This window comes from Callithrix jacchus, chromosome 6 (genome assembly GCF_049354715.1).
Source record: "Callithrix jacchus isolate 240 chromosome 6, calJac240_pri, whole genome shotgun sequence".
Lineage (NCBI taxonomy): Eukaryota > Metazoa > Chordata > Mammalia > Primates > Cebidae > Callithrix > Callithrix jacchus.
Window position 1 is genome coordinate 85,754,515 of NC_133507.1, and position 22,013 is coordinate 85,776,527.

General features: G+C 37.3%; 1 long non-coding RNA gene across 12 annotated transcripts in view; it reads right to left on the reverse strand.

Moving 5' to 3' along the window:
• Window positions 1–22,013, reverse strand: part of LOC103793805 (uncharacterized) — a 305,828-nt gene that overhangs the window by 221,147 nt on the left and 62,668 nt on the right. For all 12 annotated transcript variants that reach the window (XR_013518941.1, XR_004745014.3, XR_013518938.1 and 9 more), the window contains one exon: window positions 12,602–12,761. This is a non-coding gene — a long non-coding RNA (uncharacterized LOC103793805). The remainder of the gene's footprint in view (window positions 1–12,601; window positions 12,762–22,013) is intronic.

A 22,013-nucleotide genomic window follows, 5' to 3' on the forward strand; every position in this document is an offset into this window, starting at 1 on the left:
TTACCTTCAACAGAGTCAATTCACCTCTTAAAATGAGATATTTAAAGGCAGGCTGCTGGCCTGGTGTCTTGGATGGCAGATCACAGAGTTCCAAAGCCCTTAAGACGCTGTAGCACTAGTTCTTACTAAGTCATAATTAACTTCATCGGGAGTTACATGATAGCAACTCAGAACAGAATTTGGCTGAACATTTTTAGTATTCTTCCACTTGGTAATTACTACTTCAATGGGAATTTCAAGTAAGAAGCAGAGGGCAGAATTTGACCACAAAGAGAACTACATCAAGTAACTGGTTCAATTTATAATGCCAATAACAGAGTGTATTAAAATCTCCCATGAAACATCCCTGTTAGTGCATTGATTTCATCATGAATGTAAATGGAATCAAACTGATTACCCAGGTTCTGTACTAAGTCGCCAGGAAGGGCAATGTGTAAAGGAGAATATGGCTAGGGTATGGCTCCATATACCAGATAACCACTCTAGAAGGGCAATTATGTAAAAACTAAGTAAAGAGTTGGACACTGTTGGGCAGTTTAACCACATAATAAATTCTTAGGAGCCATCACAGCTCCCGTCTGGGTATTAAATATCTGAAGAATAAGATTAGGCCACTAAGATTTGGGCTTGTGCTTCAAAATGAAAACCCAATGCTAGGTTCAGAATGATACCTATAATGATAGTTCCATATTACAAAATTTCAAATTATAACAATATACAACTTTTTACTACCATTAATTATGGAACATAACATTTCCTGAAACTCTATCATAATTCTCCTTCAAAAGTGTTTATGTTGTACATGACCTAATTTTTATCATAAAAACTGAGATGAATTTTTTGGCTTGCTTGCTTTAAATTATACTATTTAGTTGGAAACTAATTTTAGGGTATTCAATTTGACAGTTGAGTTTAAAGTACACGGAAAAATTACAAACTTAAGCAGAATATAGGAAGATAATATTTTTAAAATATGTGCTTTTCTTTGCTATCTGTGTCTAAGTAATTCACCTGAGGCACTTTAAAAAAGAATTAATCCATTTCCTGAGGGCCAATCCACAGTCCCCTTGATGTGGTGCCTGGCCAGACTTTCAATTGAAGGCCGTTAACACCACTTCTCCAACCAGACTTGAGCTAACTCTCCCATGTCCTCAAGTCTTGAAGGTCACCATCCCCCAGCAGCCCCTATTTCTGGGTGGCCGTAGCACTAAGAAACAAAAGAAAAATCATAGTAACATGCCCTACAAAGTAAAGCAGACTGTACTCCATAGGCCAGCCCACTCATCAATGCACCATGTTTGTTAACATTCTGAAAGACATTTGTGCAGAGAACAAATTGACGGAGCTCATGTTTATATCAGAAATTTCAGAAATGGCAGGGGATTTATTCATGGAATCTTAACACCCATTCAGACTGTCATAAAACACAAAGGACTAGATTCAATAAAAACTCTGTCCAACTTCCACAACACTAAAGTCTGTGTGAGCCTTCAAAACAAAATCAATTTTTCCAGTTTTGCAAAGGGCTGTTCAGACTTCGGTAGCATGGAAGCCAGCTGGGGCATTTCCTAACTCATCCCCTAAATTAGTTTCAAAAGTAGTTTTGAAGACCACATTTGATCAGAAGAATTTGCACGCTTTCGTCTCTCTCACTGTCTCCCTTTTTCCTCTTTTTCCCCCCTTTTTAAAAAACACATTTCATAGTACATCACATGGAGAACAAACAACAGAACTGCAGCATATGTCTCATGCAGTTAAAAGCTTCAAAACTGGCCTGTAAAACAGAATTCTTTGGTACACAGTAAAAAAATATTTTTTGATTCCATAATCATACTGCAGAAAAGTTGGGTGTAATCATTTTTAAAAGTTGCTGTGTCCATGGACAGCTGTTCTTCATACATACTGAGAATGTTTCCTTTACATTCCTAAGGACATGAGAGTTTGACAGCAAGCCAATACCTTTGGAAATGGTGAAAGCTAAACACACCCCATACTGATGCTTTTACTCTCCCAACAAACTTTCTCCCACAACTAAAATGTTAAAACTTTTACCCCACAGCCCACATTCTGAGATTAGTCCAGTAACTCATGTTCTGTCCAAGTAAAATACATTTTGTCATAGCTTGAAAATGTTACCTTTCACAGAAGTATAGTATTTCTGACCAGCAGGGAACATATGTCAACATTATCTATTATTACCCAATGTCAGGACCAAAAAGGGAAGGTGGGTGGTGGATGTTAATAACGACTTAAGCGATTTCTAAAAGAGGCATTTGAGAAGTACAAAGCCAGAAGTTTCAAATGTTTTGTCTTATTTTCGCTGTGTCAGCAACCTGCTCCCCCCCACAAGAACAAACCTAATGCTGCCTCCGACTCGACGCCTAGTTCTCTTTTCAATTTTAGCCAACGCTTTGCTAAGCTGGAAAGTTTGAAAAATACCCTAGAAAACTTCTCCACCAGAAAATGAAAAACAAAAACATATGACCAGCAATGATGAAAGCAACTCCCACTTGCTAAGAAAAAGATTTTCAATCACAGAAGCACACAGCTTTTGGATTTGAACATTTATTTTCATTTTTCAAGCTACTTGTCTGGTGTTTACATTTGGGGGGTTGGGTTTCTTGTTGGACATTGGAGGAGCCAGGGGAAATGCTGGTTGGGAGTGTAACTGTATTTAAGTGATTTTCCCAAAGGTAAGCAGAAAGCATTCTCCTCAATCAACAGGGCTACAGGGGAGACAACTGCTCATTCTCCATTGAATACGGGCTCCCCTGCAAAAGGAGTGGAAAGACACCTTCCATAACGAACCAGAGGAGGCTATGTGTGTGTCTCTTGCCCTTCCTAACGTTGGATCGAGATGTGACACATAATATTATGGAAACCTGTGGTTCACCATGTGCCTAACCTGGGGGGCCATGACCAGGAACTGAAAACAGACTATGAGGCAATGTGATTGGGAGCAATCAAGTTTTTGTTGTTTCTGTGGGCCAAGTGGTTGTTTGCAGTGTTTGCCAACAGTTCTACCTCTCCACATAAACATCTTGGGGAACAGATTACTCTGGGTCAGGGGGCAAGACTTGTGTTCTTGTTCAGGCCTGGAACAGGAAGTATTAGGGTAATACGTCCTTCAAGTTCTAGAGATTTGTGTAGTTTCCCTCAGGGACTTAGTGTCTCAGGGTCCTGGGCATATTGGAAAGTAGGTTCTCACTCACTTAACTCTTTGATTGCCTTAAAAATGAATCCTTGCCTGTGAAGAAAATGTTCAGGAGAGATTATAGAGTAAAACCATTTAAATAAATTCCTCATGATAAAAAGACTTCTACAATGACAGAAAACTCAAACCGTGGCACAGCATGTGCCACAGACTGGAGGAAGGCAGCAGGGCTTACTGTCTTGTCTTTTGGAGGAAGTTATCCTAATTTGTTCTTCCTCATCTCACTCAGCTTCTGAGGACAGAAGTCATAGAATGATAGGTTCCTTCTAGATACCAGTAAGACAAAAAGGAGATCTTAATTACTTATGTAGTGTCCCTTGCTACCCAAACAGTATCTTAATTGCTAAATGGCAGAAGTTTATATTCATCCCACAATTGAATGGTACATCTAAAATGATCAAATTATAGGGGATTTTCTGCTCTTTGTGGACGGTGCTGCCGCCCAAGGAACCAAGCAGAAGAGAATGCTTTGAGGCAATGTTTCCAGCATGGAGCGTGAGGTGGAATGCCCTCAGTTCCTTCAGTTTCATCAGTCCTCACTCACCTACTCCTCTTGGGCCCATGTGGGGTTAGGAGTTTGGTTTTATTCATGGTAGAGAATACAGTTAACTGGGCACATCCCGTTTAGCACATGCCTCCTGTGAACTTCCACCTGAGCTGAAAAACCGCAGTCAACGTTGCATAAAAATAGTGCTAACTTAAACACACGGAGCGTCTTTTAGCAGACTCATTAAATGTTAAGACGGAAAAGAACCTTAAAGGTTCAACCTCCTTAGTTTTAAAGAACAAAATTCAAGCCCAGAGACAAATTGCCCAGAGGTGAATTTGCTGTCACCTTGGCAGATACCCTGATTCCACTCCATTTTGACATGATATCCTGGAAAACTAAGTGATAGTATTGGCAGCTGGGATCCTGGTCCCCTTTGGGGTGGAGGGAGTTAGTGAATAGAAAGGGCATGGAGGAATCTCTGACATGCTGATCTTTTGATCAAGTTGCAGTTTAAATAGGCTTCTTCACCAATGATTTGGGCACTTTTCTGCAAGTATATTACCCTTCAATTAAAAACAAGAAGGAAGCAAAAGAAAGAAAAATAATTAAATACACTTGTAAAATCATGTGCACATTAATTGCTGTTTCTGTTAAAAAATCCTTAGATATTATTTTTAAAATAAAATTAAACACTATCTACTAAAAAACTTGACAGGTTATCATTCCAGCCCAAACATATGAAAATAAGAATTTTAATAGAGAAAACAGTAACACATCTTCAAAATAATAATAATTTTCGTTTGTAATGAACTGACCAGGTTAGGCAATATTTATATTATTTCATTTTTCTTGATCTCAAAGCACCCATTCTCTAAAGAGAAAATTTATTTGTTTCATCATTTTATAACTATAAAAACTAAAATTCTGTGAGATTTAGTAACTTGCCTAATGACTAGTAGCTGTTACCACAAGAAGGAGATACTGGACATTTTGACCCTTTCCTATCTTAGGCTACGTCTCCACTACAATATGTAGCCAGTAATAAAAATATCTTGCTTTTGTGGGGACATATGATATTTTTATTCATTCCACCCAAATATGTATCAAAGATTAGGCACTTCAGGATTACAAACATGAAATGGAAACTTATCTTCAAGAAATTTGTTTTTTCATGAGGAAGTGAAACAGCTTAGTTTTTAAGATATAAGTTCATTCACCAAAAATTAATCTTACGGGCCAATTTTGTCCTCACTTGCGTTTTGAGATGGCCAAAGTCTAAGAAAAGCTGAAGAAGCATTTTAGGCTAAAATTGCCGAGAATCAAGTTCCTTTTTGAGGCTTGAAAGTTTTTTACTGTGGAAGTGGAGAAAGATTTGATTGAAAGGTTGACGTTTTAATTGCTTTTCTCTGCTGGTACATGTCTCACAAATAGAGTTTATGTTTTATAAAGAGGTTTATAGACATAATTGAAACTATCAAAAAGTATTATAATTTTTTATAATTTAAAATCTAAAAGCATAGAAAATACATAATATTTACCAAACTCCATATTAAATTTTGCAAAGGAAAAAAATAACAGTTTGGAAAAGACAAGATTAAAGGATGAAATTATGTCTAGGCCTTTTTCCTACAGATATCATCCGAGCAGAAAACCTGGATGAGCCTGGGAAAATTTGCCAGTGGTGAGCACATTAATTGGTATTATACCCTCTTGAGTGAATGGGTTACATGTTCTGCTTCAGAGTTATCCTTGAACCTTTTTCTGGTTAATATTATCACAGTTCTTGCTTTTTACATTGGCCTATGATTAATGGGTGACATTTGCAGGAGTTTGGATTGAGAATTAATACTCCATTTAAGCCTGCAACTTTTGGGCTCCCTTTTTCAATTTCTTAGAAACTTTATGCAGAAGTAAAACATATGATGGATACAAATATAGCTATCTAAAAGCAGGGAGGAAAAAGAATTATGCCAAATTAATACAACTGAAATAATCAGGGCATTACAGAATTTAGCCAATTCCTTTGGACCCTATTATTACCAATTTGGAGTGCCACACAGTTCATATGTTTAAATTTTACAAAAGGAGTAACTGTGAGGTTTGAAAATACCAAACTGATGAGCTGCAAACAAATTAGTATGTGAATAATATAATATTTCTGAAGAAAAGAGTACTAAAGTGTCTAAAATTCATTACGTGTTTGACTCAGCAATTCCACTTCTAGAAATATGCTCTAAGGAAATAATCAGTCATGTGGGCAAATATTTGGCTACATGGAACACTGACACCAACCATATTATAATCTTGAAAAGATTGGAAACAACCTTAATGCTCAACACTTGGGGATTGATTAAATAAATAATGGCGCGGCCAAGACAAAGAGCGGTGTGAAAGACTATTTAATGACACTGAAATGTATCCAATATACAGTCTTATGTGAATAGAGATTTTAAAGGTTATAGTAAGATTTGCACTCTTTTTAAAAATGTGCACAAACATGCATGGGTGACATATCCAAAAGGATGTGCACCAAAATGTAAATGATGGTGATTTTTTTAAGTTGTGAGATTCAGCATGTTTCTAATTTTCTTCATGTTATCTATCTGTGCCTCCTAAATTTTCTATGATGTTCATGAATTGCTTTAGTCAAGAGAAAACAAAATAGATTTTTTCGCTAGAAAGAAATGGCCACCATTCTACAGGAGCATTTGTCAATGCAACAGAAACCATAGATGCTCTAGGTCCATTATTTATCTTAGGTTCTTTTCCATTTAAAGTGAAAACCCCTTCCAACAAAAATGAAAGCAACAAAATATAATGTGTGTTTTTCATTACTCTACTTTTCTGTGGCTATCCTACAATATTAAGTATTAAAATGGTCTGAGGGCAATATTGAACAGTATCAATTTAAACACAGCAGTGTTGTTCAGTGGGCTATAGTCTTGATACTTAATCTGCTATTCTGAGCTTATAAAATCTTTCAGCATCTCACTTTCATTACTAATAAAAGGGGAACATGCTCTGAGTCTTACTTAGCTCTTTGAAGAATATGAGGCCAATCAAACCTAAAGGATGCTTTAATTTTATTTGGTCCTAGTTCCTGCTTCAGAATAGAATTAAAAATAAATGTAGAGAAAGAGACGGAAAAAGTGAGTCACCTAATTTACATCTACCACAGTGCAAACAAAGTATTTCATTAATAGGTGTTCAATACCTAATGCTCAATTGTAACTTAGAAGCAACTTCTTAATGGGAAATCTTAGCATTTTTAATCTTACTGCAGATTTTTTACCTTGTCAACTTAGAATTCATCTGTTTTTGAAAAGAAAAATCTTTTACTTGGAGACAAAGGTAAGCCACAGTACACCTCAAACTAATTAAAGATGAATCTTTTCTGGAACAATGGTACAAAGAAAAAGGCAAATTATATTTTATAATTCAGACAAAACAGTCATCCACCAAAAGAATATTGCCTTCTTTTAATTATTAGAATAAATCATTCCATGGAAAACTGTTTGGCACACAGTGAAGATAAGATGACGATAAATATAATACAAAACAATAAAAGGAGATAGATTCGCTCTCTATTCAAGCAAACTAGTCCTTGTTGCAAGTAAAACCCTTGAGGGACCACATACCAAGAGGCACCCCAGAGGCCTCAAAATGCCTGTGGTACTGCACATAAGACCTGAATATAACATAGTTCTATTAAGGTTGACCCAATTTAATCTTCAGTAACTGACTTTTTGTAGTATTCCAACTGAAATAAAACATTTGAAACTGTTGGCTCAAATAATTTTAGCTGGTAGGGGAAATGCACAGTAGGAATTTTATTCCTTAAGTATGGGTTAGGTAAGCATGGAACTGGTAGTTTGTATTTGGCCAGGTAGAGTAATACACATTTGGGATAGAAAAATAAGAATGGGTGCAACCTGGGGTGCTGCTCAAGTTTTCTATTGGCAAAGCCTCTTTTCTTCCAGGGAAGGATGCGGCACTGACACCTAGGCAACTGTCTAGATGCTTTGGTTTGGAGCCCCACAGAAGATACTTGGAAACTACACTTGCAAGAACTCTGGTTACTTTGTGTAGCAGAAGGACATTGAGTTAAAAAAAAAAAAAAAGGAAAGTCAAAAAATATAGTAAGTCATTACTATTTACAAGCCAACTGAGCAGCTACCCAGTGTTTTTCGTGATCTTCAGATGAAGTCTCTCACCGTAGACAGATCTACAGAATCTATGACAAGATTTTTCTGGCATTTCTGAGAGAACCACTCATGTCTCACCTTTCCCAAGAGTAGATTTGCTATGGTGAATGGATCATCATTGCCCACTAATCTCCTATAAAGTTCTGTCTTTAGATTCACCTTCCAGTGGCACCCTTAGCTCTAAAAAATGGTGCATCATCTGGGGGAGAATCACCTAAAGAGCCATGTTTCCTGTATTGGCAATTTAATCCCCTCTAAATTTCTGTTTTCAGTCTCCTCCAAATAATGGCACACCTCTCTATTCATAAATAGCTTGATCTTGACTAGAACTCTATCCACAAACCCACCAATGGTTCTTCCGATGGTCTTTGCAAGACTATGGAATATTTCTCCTGCAGTAGAAAATCCTAGCTATGTTAGACCACAAGGCTAGCTTAGTGAACTTTGCCTCATTCTCCTACGTGACTGGGATTCACAATACAACATAAGAACATAGACACATGAGAAACGGAAAATTCCCAGTAATGACCATGGCTTGTCTAGAAAGATCGAGAGTGTAACATTTGACACTGAACAACACATGTTTCTAGTCTGTTCAGACATAACAATATTAAGAGAAAGGGAAACATATAGAGCTTATTTCTCAAGCATTTTGCCCATGAACATAATTGATAGGCAGTGAAGGGTTAATAATTAGGGAGAATATAGCTAAGAGAATGTTGGAGGTATCTTCATTTCTTTTAATGTTTTTTCTTTAGATAAGTAAAATCTGGTTGTTTTATAATATTTATAGCTATCATTTGGTGCATACTCTATGTTAAGAAGTTCCCATGTTCTTTATTTAATCTACACAATTGCCCTCCCTTATCCCAATTTTATGTGCAAGGAAATCAAGGTTCAGAAGAATAAAGTAACCTGTCCACTTCTTGTAAGTGGAAGAGCCTGGATTCAGCTGAGGTCCAGATTCTAATGCCCATGCACTACACCTCACAAATGAAGACAGTGAAGAGAAAAAGGCAGGGTTGTAGGAAAGAGGCTACGGTTACATGAGTAAACAAAATCTCAAAAGAGGCTGGAAAATTGGACTCAAAACACAAGTATAGGAAAAAAATACATCTTAAAAGGTGGAAATGTACTTCTCAGAGACAGAAGGAAAAAGTACATTAAAAATTATGGCTGAGTGTGGAGGCATGCACCCATAGTCCCAGCCACTTAGGAGGCTGAGGCAGGTAGATCCCTTGAGGCCTGGTACTTGAGGCTGTAATACACTATGACCATGCCTGTGACTAGCACTGCACTCCATCCTGGGCAACATAGCGAGATTCCATCAAGAGAGAAAGAATAGGAAAGAAGAGGGGAAGGGAGGGAAGGAAGGAAGGAAGGAGAGAAAAAGAAAGAAGGAAAGGAAGAAAGATTAAATAGTTTTATAATTTAAAGTGACATTACAACTAAAATAATTGAATCATTGCCTGGAAAATTAAAGTTTGCAGAGGTTTTTAAAGCTACATTAAACAGTATGCTAAAATTTTGCTAAAGAGTGGAATTTAGTGCAACAGGTCTGTCTTGGACTTTAGCCAGCCACTTACTTACTGATCTTATAATTAGTGCCACTCACTTTCCAGACAGCCCCACAGTGCAAGCCAGAAGCTATGAGGACAGCATTCCTAAATCTATATAATACAGTCTCACAAGGTAATAACAATAGTAGCCACAATATGGTAAATGACAAGAGTTTTAGACAGAGAGTCAAGAGTCCTAAATTCTAGCTGTAGATTTACTAACTAATCTGAGAGCCTAAGAAATGCACTTAACTTCTTTGTGACCCATATTTCTAGTCTGTGTAGGAGGAATTCATTTACTCAACAAATATTCAATGAGTGACTCTGATGTTGCACTCTATACTCAATGTCTCCACTCTCCTGGAACTGACATCCTAGGAAGAGGTATCAGAGTCAGAAAATCACAAAGGAAGCAAATCCGTAAACAAAGTTTGAGAAAGTGATATGTAGAAAATAACACAGGAAAATGTGAGCGAATGTGCAGCAAGGAGGTGCATTTTAAGCTTTTACCATAACAAGGCGAGAGGTGATGGCTGGCTCTTGAAAAAGAATTGGATAGATTCAGGATAGCAACAAGATAAGATTGACTGGTGACTAGATGTGGGGTCATAAGAATCAAGGGTGAGTCCTAGGAGTTTTTCTTTTCAACAGCTGTGTAAATGGGGGTGGCATTTCCTGACTGACGAAAATGCTAAAGAATGAACCTGAGAGTCAGTAAACAAGAATTCTGTTCATTGGTTTTAGATATTGCCCTACATTATCTCTGAGGTTGATTCCACTTGAAGAAACATTTCATGACTCTAGATGGTGATCAAATAGGCCATTTTCAAAGGTGAAATATGGTGTGAGATAAATTATATTCATGTCAATGAGTAACTGAAGCAGGATAGAAATCGTGGTCAAGAGAACCCAAGACATGTAGAAACTGTGTGAGTCCAGGTGGTAAAGTTTATAAATGTAGTTGTCTAATTCACTGAATATAAAGATCAGGAATAGTAGTACAAAGAAGATTGTTGGTCTAGAATGAAAGTCACTGGAGACTAGCAGCAGTAGTCTGGAGACCCATACATGATATGCAGAGCATGGTGTATACATCTATCTGGAAGACAGCATGGCAAAGCAAGGACGACAGGGACTACTCTCCACCATTCATTTGAACAAGTGATCTTACCTCTGCCTCTTTATTCTCAAAGAATAAGTGAGTTAGGAGACTAGAGGAATATGCCTGGGTGGGTTTAGTGTGAAACCTGCCATTTTATTTTGTGAGGGCTGGACTTATCACCTCATAAGTGTGAAAATAGTTGTGAAAAACCCCTCCTCATCCTCAGCACTTCTAGTAAGTGAATTCTTTTTTAAAATCCTTTACTCACACAGTATATGATTCTAAATATCTCATAGTCCTTATTCCCCCTCCCTATTCCTTACGTTCTTCAAAAGAACAGTCTAAAATTCTTGCGATCAGGAATGTGGTGTCACAATAAGTTTAAGCAAATACGGGGTTAATTGCTATGGAACACATTTTGATTTCATTTTTCTACAAGTGACTACACGCGAAAATACTCATTTTCCAGCATCTGCTTCATGGGAAGATGCTCCTGAAATGTTGTTAGGCAGGGTGGGGGACATGGCTGTCCCCTAAAAAGGAACTGCATTGCTGGCATCATGGCCCCTGGCTTAGGACAGAGGACCACCTGTTACTGTTCGCGTTTACAACCAGAACAAGACACAACCAAGGATCACTCGAGGTGTTACAAGTGAAAGCAATTCATAAATTGTAGTGTAATCTGCAAACATCAGATGTGATTATTATGTTCTTATTCAATCATGTAGAAATGGATGTTGGTTATAAGTGGGGAGAATTCCTACAGCTTTTTCATTCCTAAAGGCTGGATCACAAATGTACCATCACAACCAAAGCTAGTTTTAAACAACCTAAGCAATTACTATTGCTGAGAAGAATGATGATTTGACATATGTAGCATTAATTTGACCATAATAGTTTCACTTCAGCACTACATATTTGACATTCAATAGTGCCAAAAAAAGTAAAGAGCTGTTTTATCACACCTTTTTACATTTGGTAAGTGATAGGTCCCACCCAATTAAAGTTCCGTTTTATTTTAAATGATAGATTTTACCAAAAACACCTCATCTAAACCCCTATCTCATCTATTTCTGTCAAATTCTAACCTTTTCTTAAAATACAGAAGCAGATAATATCAACTAAAATTGTCCCCTGCCTTAGCTTTGTAATATACTTACCTAATAAATTTTATACCCTTCTTTCCTACCCACAGAAAATACTGGCTTTGCTATTTTTTTTCTCTCCTCCTAATACCATTCATTCTCTGGTTCTATTCTCTCTAAGGTCATGTACATACCAGTCTCCATTATGACAAAACAATATATTATTCGGCCCTTTAATCCTTCCATTCTCAGTCATGTTTTTAAAATGCTTCCTTGTCCTCCTCCCTCTGTCAGTAAAGTGAAATATATAAAAGACACACAGCACAACATATTTCTAAAGTAAAAAGAATATTTAGCATAATTGGCTTTTTTTTAACTAATGCACAGAGCATTCCTCCTTTATGAGTTGCCACTGTCATATGATTTTCTTTTAACGTGAGCTCTTAAAGGCTAAGGACCCATTCTCCATTAAGCCTTCAGCACTGTAATTCTCCCAACTAGGAAGCCACTGTGTTGATATCCCAAGCATTGACTCTAGTATGCTGGGGGAACCTCTTTACACACAGCTAATCATGTGCATTTTTTAAGTCTTACTTTACAAATGCAACCAGATACATTGACATAAGGCCGATGCACACCATCGTGCCTCCATAGCTACATCTCTAATTTGACATCATAAAAGTGTTAATGCTAATTTTATTTTGATATTTCTAATTAAACATTTCTTTTATCCTGGACAAAAAGATTTATCATAAATTATTAGTAAATTACTCATCAGTAATTTACTAATTACTATTATTGCCAGTAATAGTAGTATTAGGAGAATTGGCTAATTACTAATTCTACTACTAGAAATAGTTTTAAGAGACCATACATATTGGGAGGAAATACGCAACTCATAGTCACTCCTAGTTCATGCAAACTGTTGACATGTTTTCCAACTTACAGCTTCCAGGAGTCAAGTCTACATCAAGCTTAATAAAAAGCCCACCAAAGGCAGTGATCAAGACGTTCAGATCAACAGGGCATTCTAAATTCACTGTCTTCCAGGTCAGAGTTAACATAGTAATTTCCAATCAAAAGAAACTGGTCATCAAATCCAAAACCTGTTCAAAAAAAAAAAGGACAAAAATGAGATTTAAACACAATTTAGAAATTCCACAGGTTTATTTAAGAAGTGCTATTTAAGCTGTAAAGGATTTTCTGTTGTTCTTGTTTTAAACAATTTCATAATATTCTTTTGTTCTTGGGTTACTCTATATCCAAATAATCATGTATGTAAATGACTCAATACAACAGTGGATGCCCTGACAATGTAAACATTATTGTTTATCCAGAAGCATTATATGTTCATGCAAAAAAAAAGAAAAGCATTAAAAGCTTGTGGTCAGATCAAAAAACCACAACTGTAATTGTTTATTTATATAGCTCACCATTACTCTGTAGTGTAAGTTTACATTTAAAAAAAATTTTTTAAACAATGCTGAGTTCGTCTTAGAAGAGTGAAAAAGGCATGGCTCGCCTAAATGATTAAAGGCAAACAACTTAGGTCTATGCATGCAGCAAAATGCTTTAATATGGAAATTATTCACTTTGACCAGGCTTATAGTTTTCATTTTTATGCTGCCCTTGAAACTCCATGATAACAGGGCCATTCAGTGGAATTTCTGCATTTTTCTCTTTAGTTCAGGGCAGCTGGTTTCTTTCCTCTCGAAGCAGAGAGCTAAAGTATATTTATCACTCTAACAGTGACTCAAAACAAACAGGAAGTCTTCATCAGCCGGCTCCTGGGCATAGCTGATATTAGGTACTGGCAGAAAGGAAACAGAGACCTCATTCTCTGAGAGTCTGACAGAATGTACATGCAGATGCAGGCGATAACAAAGTTAGGGATGCTCCCAATGACCACCATGTTCTCCCAGGATTAAGTGCTCTTTGCAACGCTTGCCAGCTTTCAGAGTCTGTGAAAATTCCTCAGGAGTTTTCCTTTCCATTGCAGTGTGAAAGAGAAGTTTGAACTGGATACCACGAGCCTTACAATCCTTGTGAACCTATGCGCCAAAGGAAACCTGGGAGGGAGCTATTCTGGGAGATTTGGCTTTGATCTGGTTGCTAGGAAAAAGCCCTGCTTTTGTCTGGAAGTATTCTGAATGGCTCCTTCAGTCAGAATGAGGCCTGCAGGTCACTGTCTGAATTAAGTGAAGAGGATTTTTTTTAACACTAAAAATGAAGTTGTCGCTGTATGCCATAATAAAGCTGGAGAGAGCGGACTGTGCTGCTGAGCAATGGCAACAGCTCTTTGCTACAACCTACACTCCAAGGTATACTGTGAAAATCACTGAAGCGTGCTTGCAGATCAAATATATGCAAATATTCCTCAGTGGCACATATGTTCCTAGAGACCTTTGCCTTCCCCTCCTTTTCAAATGAAACCTGTTTCAGATTCAAAGCCCACTTTGTTTTTATTAATACAATGTTCATTATCAAACCATTTTTTTAACCTTACTAATAAATAGAGAGGTCATACAACTCACACCTAACTTTTTTCAGCCAACCAAACTCCGAATGGATTGCATTGCAAACTACTGATAGTAAAGCACAAGTATTAAGCAATACACTTTGGGGGGTCCCTTTCAATATTTTCTTTTTTATTTGTCAGCTAATCTCTTTGTTTATGGTAATGCATGTACCTTTGTATAAGGACTTTACAGCCATTATCTAATCTTCACAGATCCTGGTGAGGTAGAAAGGGAGCAAATCTTATCACCATTCTACAGATGAGGAAACAGAGATGAAGGGGGGTTGAGTAACAAGCTCACATTTTAAGTGGCGCATTCTGATCAGATGCAAAAAAAAAAAGACAGTATGGCACAGGCTTTGTTTTTCCAGGAGTGAGGCTACATTTTCACCTACCACCCATCTGTTCACCAGTCCCCTTAATGACCAGCATTTCCCAGTGACTGCACAGACTCTCTACACAATCTGTTGGGAAAATAGGCAGCAAACTGACCCACATGAGGATCAAGCCCTTGACCGTGGCATCACTGGCATCAGGTGCCCATGAACTGACCCACAGACTGAAAGCCTAATTGCCCCCAAGCAGAATGCTCCCCTTCTAAATCATTCTGGGAAAGAAAAGAAGGGGCTACTTTTCATGAATTTATCTAGTTTTGTTCTTCCTCAAGCTTGAAATGTATTTTTCATTCCAAGCAAATCCTAAACTACAAGATAAAAATACAAAAGTAGCAGAGAGCTAAGAAATAAACTACCTTAATGAAAATTTTATTTTAAGAATAAATAAATAAATAAATGAGAGGAAGGTATACAAGAGCTGGCACCTTAAGGATCACAGCATCATTGCTGGTATGAAGTGATCCTTTACTTGTGTGTGTATCACTAGATGATAAAGATGAGGAAAAGTTAATGATGAAAGAGACTGTTATCCACATAATATAAATATCCTCTTTTAAAGACAGTAGAGGATTTTATTCCTTGGAAAAAGTTACAGTAAAAATATAATCAAGACCACTGGAGTATTAGGTAGATGCTACCTGTGTTGATCAAGTGATGGGGATTATCTCCCCAAAACAGGCTGTGGAAACAACTATTATATGAAAACACCTTCCAGAGATTTCAGGAGCAGGAGGAAGACAGCCTAGCCTATCTTTTGGAATGTAAATTACCTTGCAGTCCACCAGGCAAAAAACTCATGAAGCCCAAACCAGACATCCCTACCTAACAACATTTCAACTAGAAAACAGAAGTGTTTTCAGGATAACATAATTTCTCTCAGTCTACCTGTTAACTTATCAACTTTCTTTTCGAACTCCGTATACAGTTATAGATCTGTGAATTGCATATCCATGAACACCACAGAAATTTCCGAAATCTACCTCAGAAAGCCACAGAGCACATTTAGGTTTTACTATCGACTTGATGGATTCTGAGCTCTCTCAATCAAGGACTACCAGTGTGTTGAGCCCAACTCTGAATGTGGGCAGGGACCGAATTGCTTTCCTGAAATGGCAACAGGCTAACAGTACCAATTAGCCAGACTGCACAATGGTTCTTCAGAAACTGCTAAAGACCAGCACTGAAGACCCCTCCTGAGTAGAACCTAAACCCTGGGGCTTGCTGTACCCATACTTATTCACTGCTGCCTGTGCAAATGTTCCAGCAAGCCGAGAGGACTTGGCATTAATTTCTCAGTGTGTCGCCATGGCTAGAGCTACGCAAGGGCCAAAAATGAATTAGGTAAATATAGGATGCTTCAGGCACAAATGCAGCAGGTGAATTTATTTGCAAATTACTTTTTTTTTATCTTTCTCATTTAAGATTCTCTTTAGAGACATAGAAGATAACTTTATCATTTTTAAAGTAAAAAAAAGCAATGTTTGGGTTCATCTTTGGTTCATAGCCAATCACACAAAAGTATTTATAAAAGAATCATTTTTTAAAAGTTGTTATGCATTTATTACAGGATTATTGACATCAGTGATGAAAATTGAATTGTTAGGGTTGGGTTGACCTACGACAGTTTTTTTTCCTGGAGATTTCTCTGTCATTTAATTGAGTCACCTTATTCCTTCTGCCTCAATACACAACTGTTCCTGTTATTTTTTGAATTAATTTGGATAAAAGCCTTCTGCAAAAGCCATCTTTCTGGATCCACAACCTCCTTTCTGAGCATTTGTTAACACATTACATTATACTAAAATGAATCCACCCACTAGAAATTAGACAATCTATCCTGGTTTTAATATTTTTTGAAAGCTTACAAAGTGCTAATCACTAAAGCAGTGATTCCTAGCTCTAGTTTTGTGACAGCCTGGGGTATCTTCAATTACCTCATAGATCGTTAAAAACAAAACTCCAAAAAATTTTCAGAAGAAAATTATAGTTGTTTTAATTTGAAATATAAATACCTACCGTGGACATAGGAAATGTGTCACGGTACGACTTGGTAGACTGCAGAGTTGTAAGAAAACAAACAATAGTCTAATGAAACTCCTCAAAGCTCAAAATCATTATGCTCTCCAAAAAAAAAAAGAAAGAAAGAAATTCTATTTTATTTTTAGGAACAGAAATTCTAACATATACCTTATGACAGGCACAGAAAGGAACTAGGACAAAACCCATTCCAAGACATTTCCTAGAGAAGAATACAAATAAGGTGTGCCACACATTTTCATGAATAAAATAAACATGATAATATCTAACAACACCATTACACTATTTAGTGTGCCTAAATTACAGTTGTACTGAGAAATGAGAAAATCTCTGGAATAGGACCAGGATTGCTTAATTGTCCATTAGAAAAAGCAAAAAATAAAATCACCTGCAATGATTTCCTTTCGAGATCATTCACCTTATTTTTGAAATACAAAATCAAAAACATATTGAGACGCATGGTGAGGCTGGGTAATAAACCCGAAGCAAACTGTCTCCTTTCCTCAGCTCAGGCTCAGCAGCTCCAGCAAGCCCACAGTGCCAGCTTGAGACTGGCAAGGCAACTAGCATTGCACCAAACAAAATCTTTATTTTTCACTTCCGGCTGATTCCACTGAGAACATCTTTCTCTCCTCACCTTTTCTTTCTTTCTTTCTTTTTTTCTAAATTGAGGTCTTTCTATTTAGGGATGTGCTTCCATTATGTGAGATGTCCCCTAAGCCAATGAAAAACAATGACAATTTTATTTTCACATTAAGATTCCTCTCCCAGGGCCATATTCCGTGAATGAATGGCTTGTAGGACACACCACTAATAATAACATCCACCAACTATGCCAACACAAGTGCAAGAGAAGCGCAGGGAAAACAAGGCTAGCCAAAGGAATTCTCCCATACCTACAGTGGCTGGCTTTTTCCAAGAAAGCTGTTGGGTCTGCCTGCTTATTGACTTGTATATTTGCCAGGAAGGTATTCCTTTTACAAAGTAAAAATAAATAGCTCCTACAACTTCTTCCTTGTCTTGAAATCACCATTTCTACTAGAAAATAAACTTGTAAACTCCATCTGTTAAGATACTAGAGAACTCTACTAGATAAAACATACCAAAATTTGTTGAAGGAGCATTACTGGCTAGGAAAGGAGCTGGAAACAAGGTCATTTCCCATTCAAATTTGAATGTCACCATGAAATACTGTAGGAAAATCAAACACATCCAGAGTGATTGCACATGTCACAAACTCAACTCATCTGACCTCCCCAACACTTGTACCCTAGTGTTTCTGTCATTGAATTGTCTGGATTCCAAAGAGTATGTTGGCTGAGCTCTCACCCACCCTGCAGATTAACTAAGATCATTTTTTTTTCTTTTAAATCTCAGGTTTGTTTTCTCCCTGCAACACAAAAGGCTTTTAGTCCACCTACCCACCATCAATAAGCTGGTATGCAAGAAGAAAGCAACTTAGTTAACCGTTGAAACAGAGCGTAGAAAAAAATACCCACACAATTTATTCTACAATCTCTGTCACTTACTAGGTAAAATGCAAGCTTCGACTCATTCCTCAAGCCATCCTCACTCTCATTCTACTCATTAATCTTCATCCATTTAACAAATATTTATTGAGCACCGACTATGTTCAAAGCACTTTGCTAGTCACTGAGTTTGCAGCACTGTGTAAGAGAAAGCAGGTTCTGAATTTCTAGGCTGAATGTCTAGGGCTGAAATTCTCCCAGAGAGAGACAGCAATAAAACAAATAATAATTGTTTTAAAATAATTACAAGAACTATAAAGAAAATATAATTGAATAGAGAGATAGAAATTGATTTGAAAAATAAATATGAAAACAGTGACCTGCTTCTTCACAAATGAGAGGAGAAAATAGTCATGGGCACAACACTTTAGGCTGTTAGTCCAGGGAAGGGCTCTCTAAAGCTGGGATATTTTAGCTGATTTTTTATTGGAAGAGAGGGACAGTTGAAAAAAATAAAATTAAAATGGCCTTAGGTGACAATGAGCTGGTGAGTCCAAGGAAAAGAAACGAGGCAGGAAGGCTGATGCATAATAAAAATGCCAAATGAGGTTAGGCTGGGAATTTAAGGAACTCGCAGGTTGGAATTTGTTCCAAATGCAATGGGCAGCCTTTGGGGGAAATTCAACAAGGAAGCACCTTGATCTGACTGAGATTTTCAAATAGTAAAGTGTCTGCTTTCTGGGGATCTAATGAAGAATTGAAGCGGGGAAGACTCAGGCTATCTTTTAGAATGAGAGAGGAAAATAGATAAAAACTAACCATCGTGTTTTTGAGTTGGGCATTGACAGGGTGGTGGGCCATTAACTGAGGCGGAGATGACTGCGAGGAATCGAAGGTTCCTGGGGATGGAAGGAATAGAAGGTTCCTGGGGATGCAAATTCACTTATTCCACCTAATCTCGCAGAAGCCCTTGAACTCATGAAAAGTGGCCTTTTTTTTAGTGCTCCTCAGTTTTCTTGTGTTCTTGTCTCCTATGTAAATCACAGTGTTTGGGTTGCTTGCATGCTTTTCAATTCCATACCCATAAACTTCAAACTCTAGCTCAAAATCCAGTTTATCTAAGAAGTCTATCAATCAAAACTCTCTGCATAGTGATTATTCTTCATTAATATCCATCTTTCAGATTTTATTACACATCTTTTACTCTATTTTATAGTCTGCTCCTACTGAATTTAGACCAAATTTGGGGGCCTCCTTCCCTTTTTCAGCCCCAACTGCCCCACCTCCCAACTGCACCCCTTGCATATATCCGGTGCCCCACTGGGCTCTGTTTAGCCAAGCCTGAGCTCAACCCCTGCACAATCCTTCTCAAACTGGTATTCTCTCCCAATAGTTCTACCTGCCACAAGTTCCTGTCAATTCTTTAAGATCCAGAATATGAATCATCCCCTTTTAAAGACACAATTTTTGGCCTGGCAAGGTGGCTCATGCTTGTAATCCCAGCACTTTGGGTGGTGGAGGTTGGCAGATTACATGAGGTCAGCAGTTTGAGGCCAGCCTGGTCAACATGGTGAAAATCTGTTTCTACTAAAAATACAAAAAATTAGCTGGGCATGGTAGTGGGCACCTGTAGTCCCAGCTACTCAGGAGGCTGAGGCAGGACAGTTGCTTGAACCCGGGAGGCGGAGGTTGCAGTGAGCTGAGATTGCACCACTGCACTCCAGCCTGAGCAACAAGAGCAAAATTCCATCTCAAAAAAGAAAGAAAAAAAGAAAAAGAAAAGAAACCATTGACCCCTCCCCAGTCAAACATGATTTCTCCATCCCCATCCCCTAGGAGGCAGTGGAGTATAATGGTTGACACCTTCAGTTGTAGGGTCACACTGCCTCCATTGACACGCCCGCCACTGCCATGTGCTGGCTGTGTGCCCTTGGGCAACTTACTACAACATATCGCTACCAGGAGGATGCTTCTTCTGGAAAGGCCAGGATGAAGCAAGGCAAAGGAAGGAAGAATATCTACCTTATCAAGTCATTGTACAAATTAGAGGAGGCAACACACCTAAAGTAAACCATATATCACCTGGCCAGTAAGAAGGACTCTTCAATGTTAGATGTTTCTGTCATTTTCATTTCAGCATTCGTTGGCTCTCTTCTGAAAAACAATGTTCTTCATTCTATTGTGGTTGTCTTTAACCCATTAGATTAAAGTTCCCTGAGGGTATCAAGGTGCCTTCTTCATCTCCGTATTTGGTAAATATTTTATAAATATTTCTTGATGAATAAATGTGAAATCTAAAACAGCTAATTTTAAAGAGTTGCATTTCTTTTACACAAATCAGTCAATTTACCTCAAAGTAGAAATACTCTCTTTTTGTTTCTTATTTTAAAATTTCATAATGGCCAATATGCACTATATAGTGTGTGTAGTATACATGTATACCATACATAGATACTGTGTATATGTAGTATATACTACAGAGTGTATACTACATAGATACTGCATACACTACACATTCTAAATAGTATCTATGTAGTATATACTGTATACCATAGAGTATATATTTCTAATTTTCTGAATTGAGTAACTCGGACAATCAATACAAGCAAATGCATGCATCATCGTAAATTCACCAATGAAACTGCTTTTAAAGAGAAAAACTATCTCTATATTCATCCTAAACATAAGGAATTACAACAACAGGGCATCATTCCAACTCACAAGAATCTTCAGGCCTCTGAAACCCAGAGTTAGGCAGGAGGTTCTTGTTAGTGACATGTGCTCTCTCATCAACATCAATTAATATTTATTGGACAAAGCATGGATGTGGCACACTATGCTGTGTGTTTTGCACACATTTTTTAAATATGAAGACACTATCCCTGCTTTCTTACATGTGGAGAAAAACAGTGTTCATGACCACAATAAATAATAAAAAACATACATGTTTCTATAGGTTTATGAAAAGTACTGTATCTCATCATGTAAGAAATGAAACCTTCAATGAGCAAGTAGATCGTGACTGGCTTTGAAATATGACAGGGAAAGAATCTAGTGGAGAAATAAAGAAACTAGATTCAAAACTAAATCAATCTTGATCATAGTTTGCATTTTGTTTTCAATTAAGTACAACATGCTAAAATAGGGATAAAAAACAGATTAAAAGTTAAACTTGGGAGTCTCTACATCTTTTTTCACAAAGTATCACTTAAGCTCAAAAGGATTTGTTATCATTTCTATTAAACATAACTTTATTATATTCTTTATTTCTAGGTTTTCCCATACCCAAATAATTATAGATGTAAATTATACAACTCTGCCTAAAGGATATCATTTTTCCCTAGTGATGAACTGGTATCAAAACTCCAGAATAATTTGATGTAATATAATCTCTTGTCACTCTCCTTTGTTCACTTGGGCTTTTTCCTCTCTGTTTTTGCCCTTCTGACCTTCATTTCTTCCCTTCTTTTTTCTTCTCCTGAGTTGTCCAGCATTTGTGAATAATTTGGTCAACTCTTTTAGCTGAGAGTCCATATCCTCAGCCTGTAGTCAGCAGCTATATTCTATTCCACAGACTGAGTTATTTAACTGCACAAGTTCTTGTCTCCAAAACACACTCTTGTTTTCTCGGTTGACTTATAACACATACTTTTTTCATCAACGTCTAAAAAATGTAACAAAGACTCTGTTCTTACAAACCAACTCAAGAATTCGAGATAATTTTCCATGTAGCATCATCTATTAAGTGTTCAATATTTCAAGCCACAATCTAACTGCCTATGGCATATCCTGAATTCTGATAAAAAGGCAAAAAAAAAGTAACTTGTCCAATTTTATCTGTAAAATTCATCTCTCTTGATGTCTGATTGACAAACTACTTAAAACACTCAAACTGAAACAAGTGAGTGATAAAACCACTGAGATAACCAATGTCTGTTC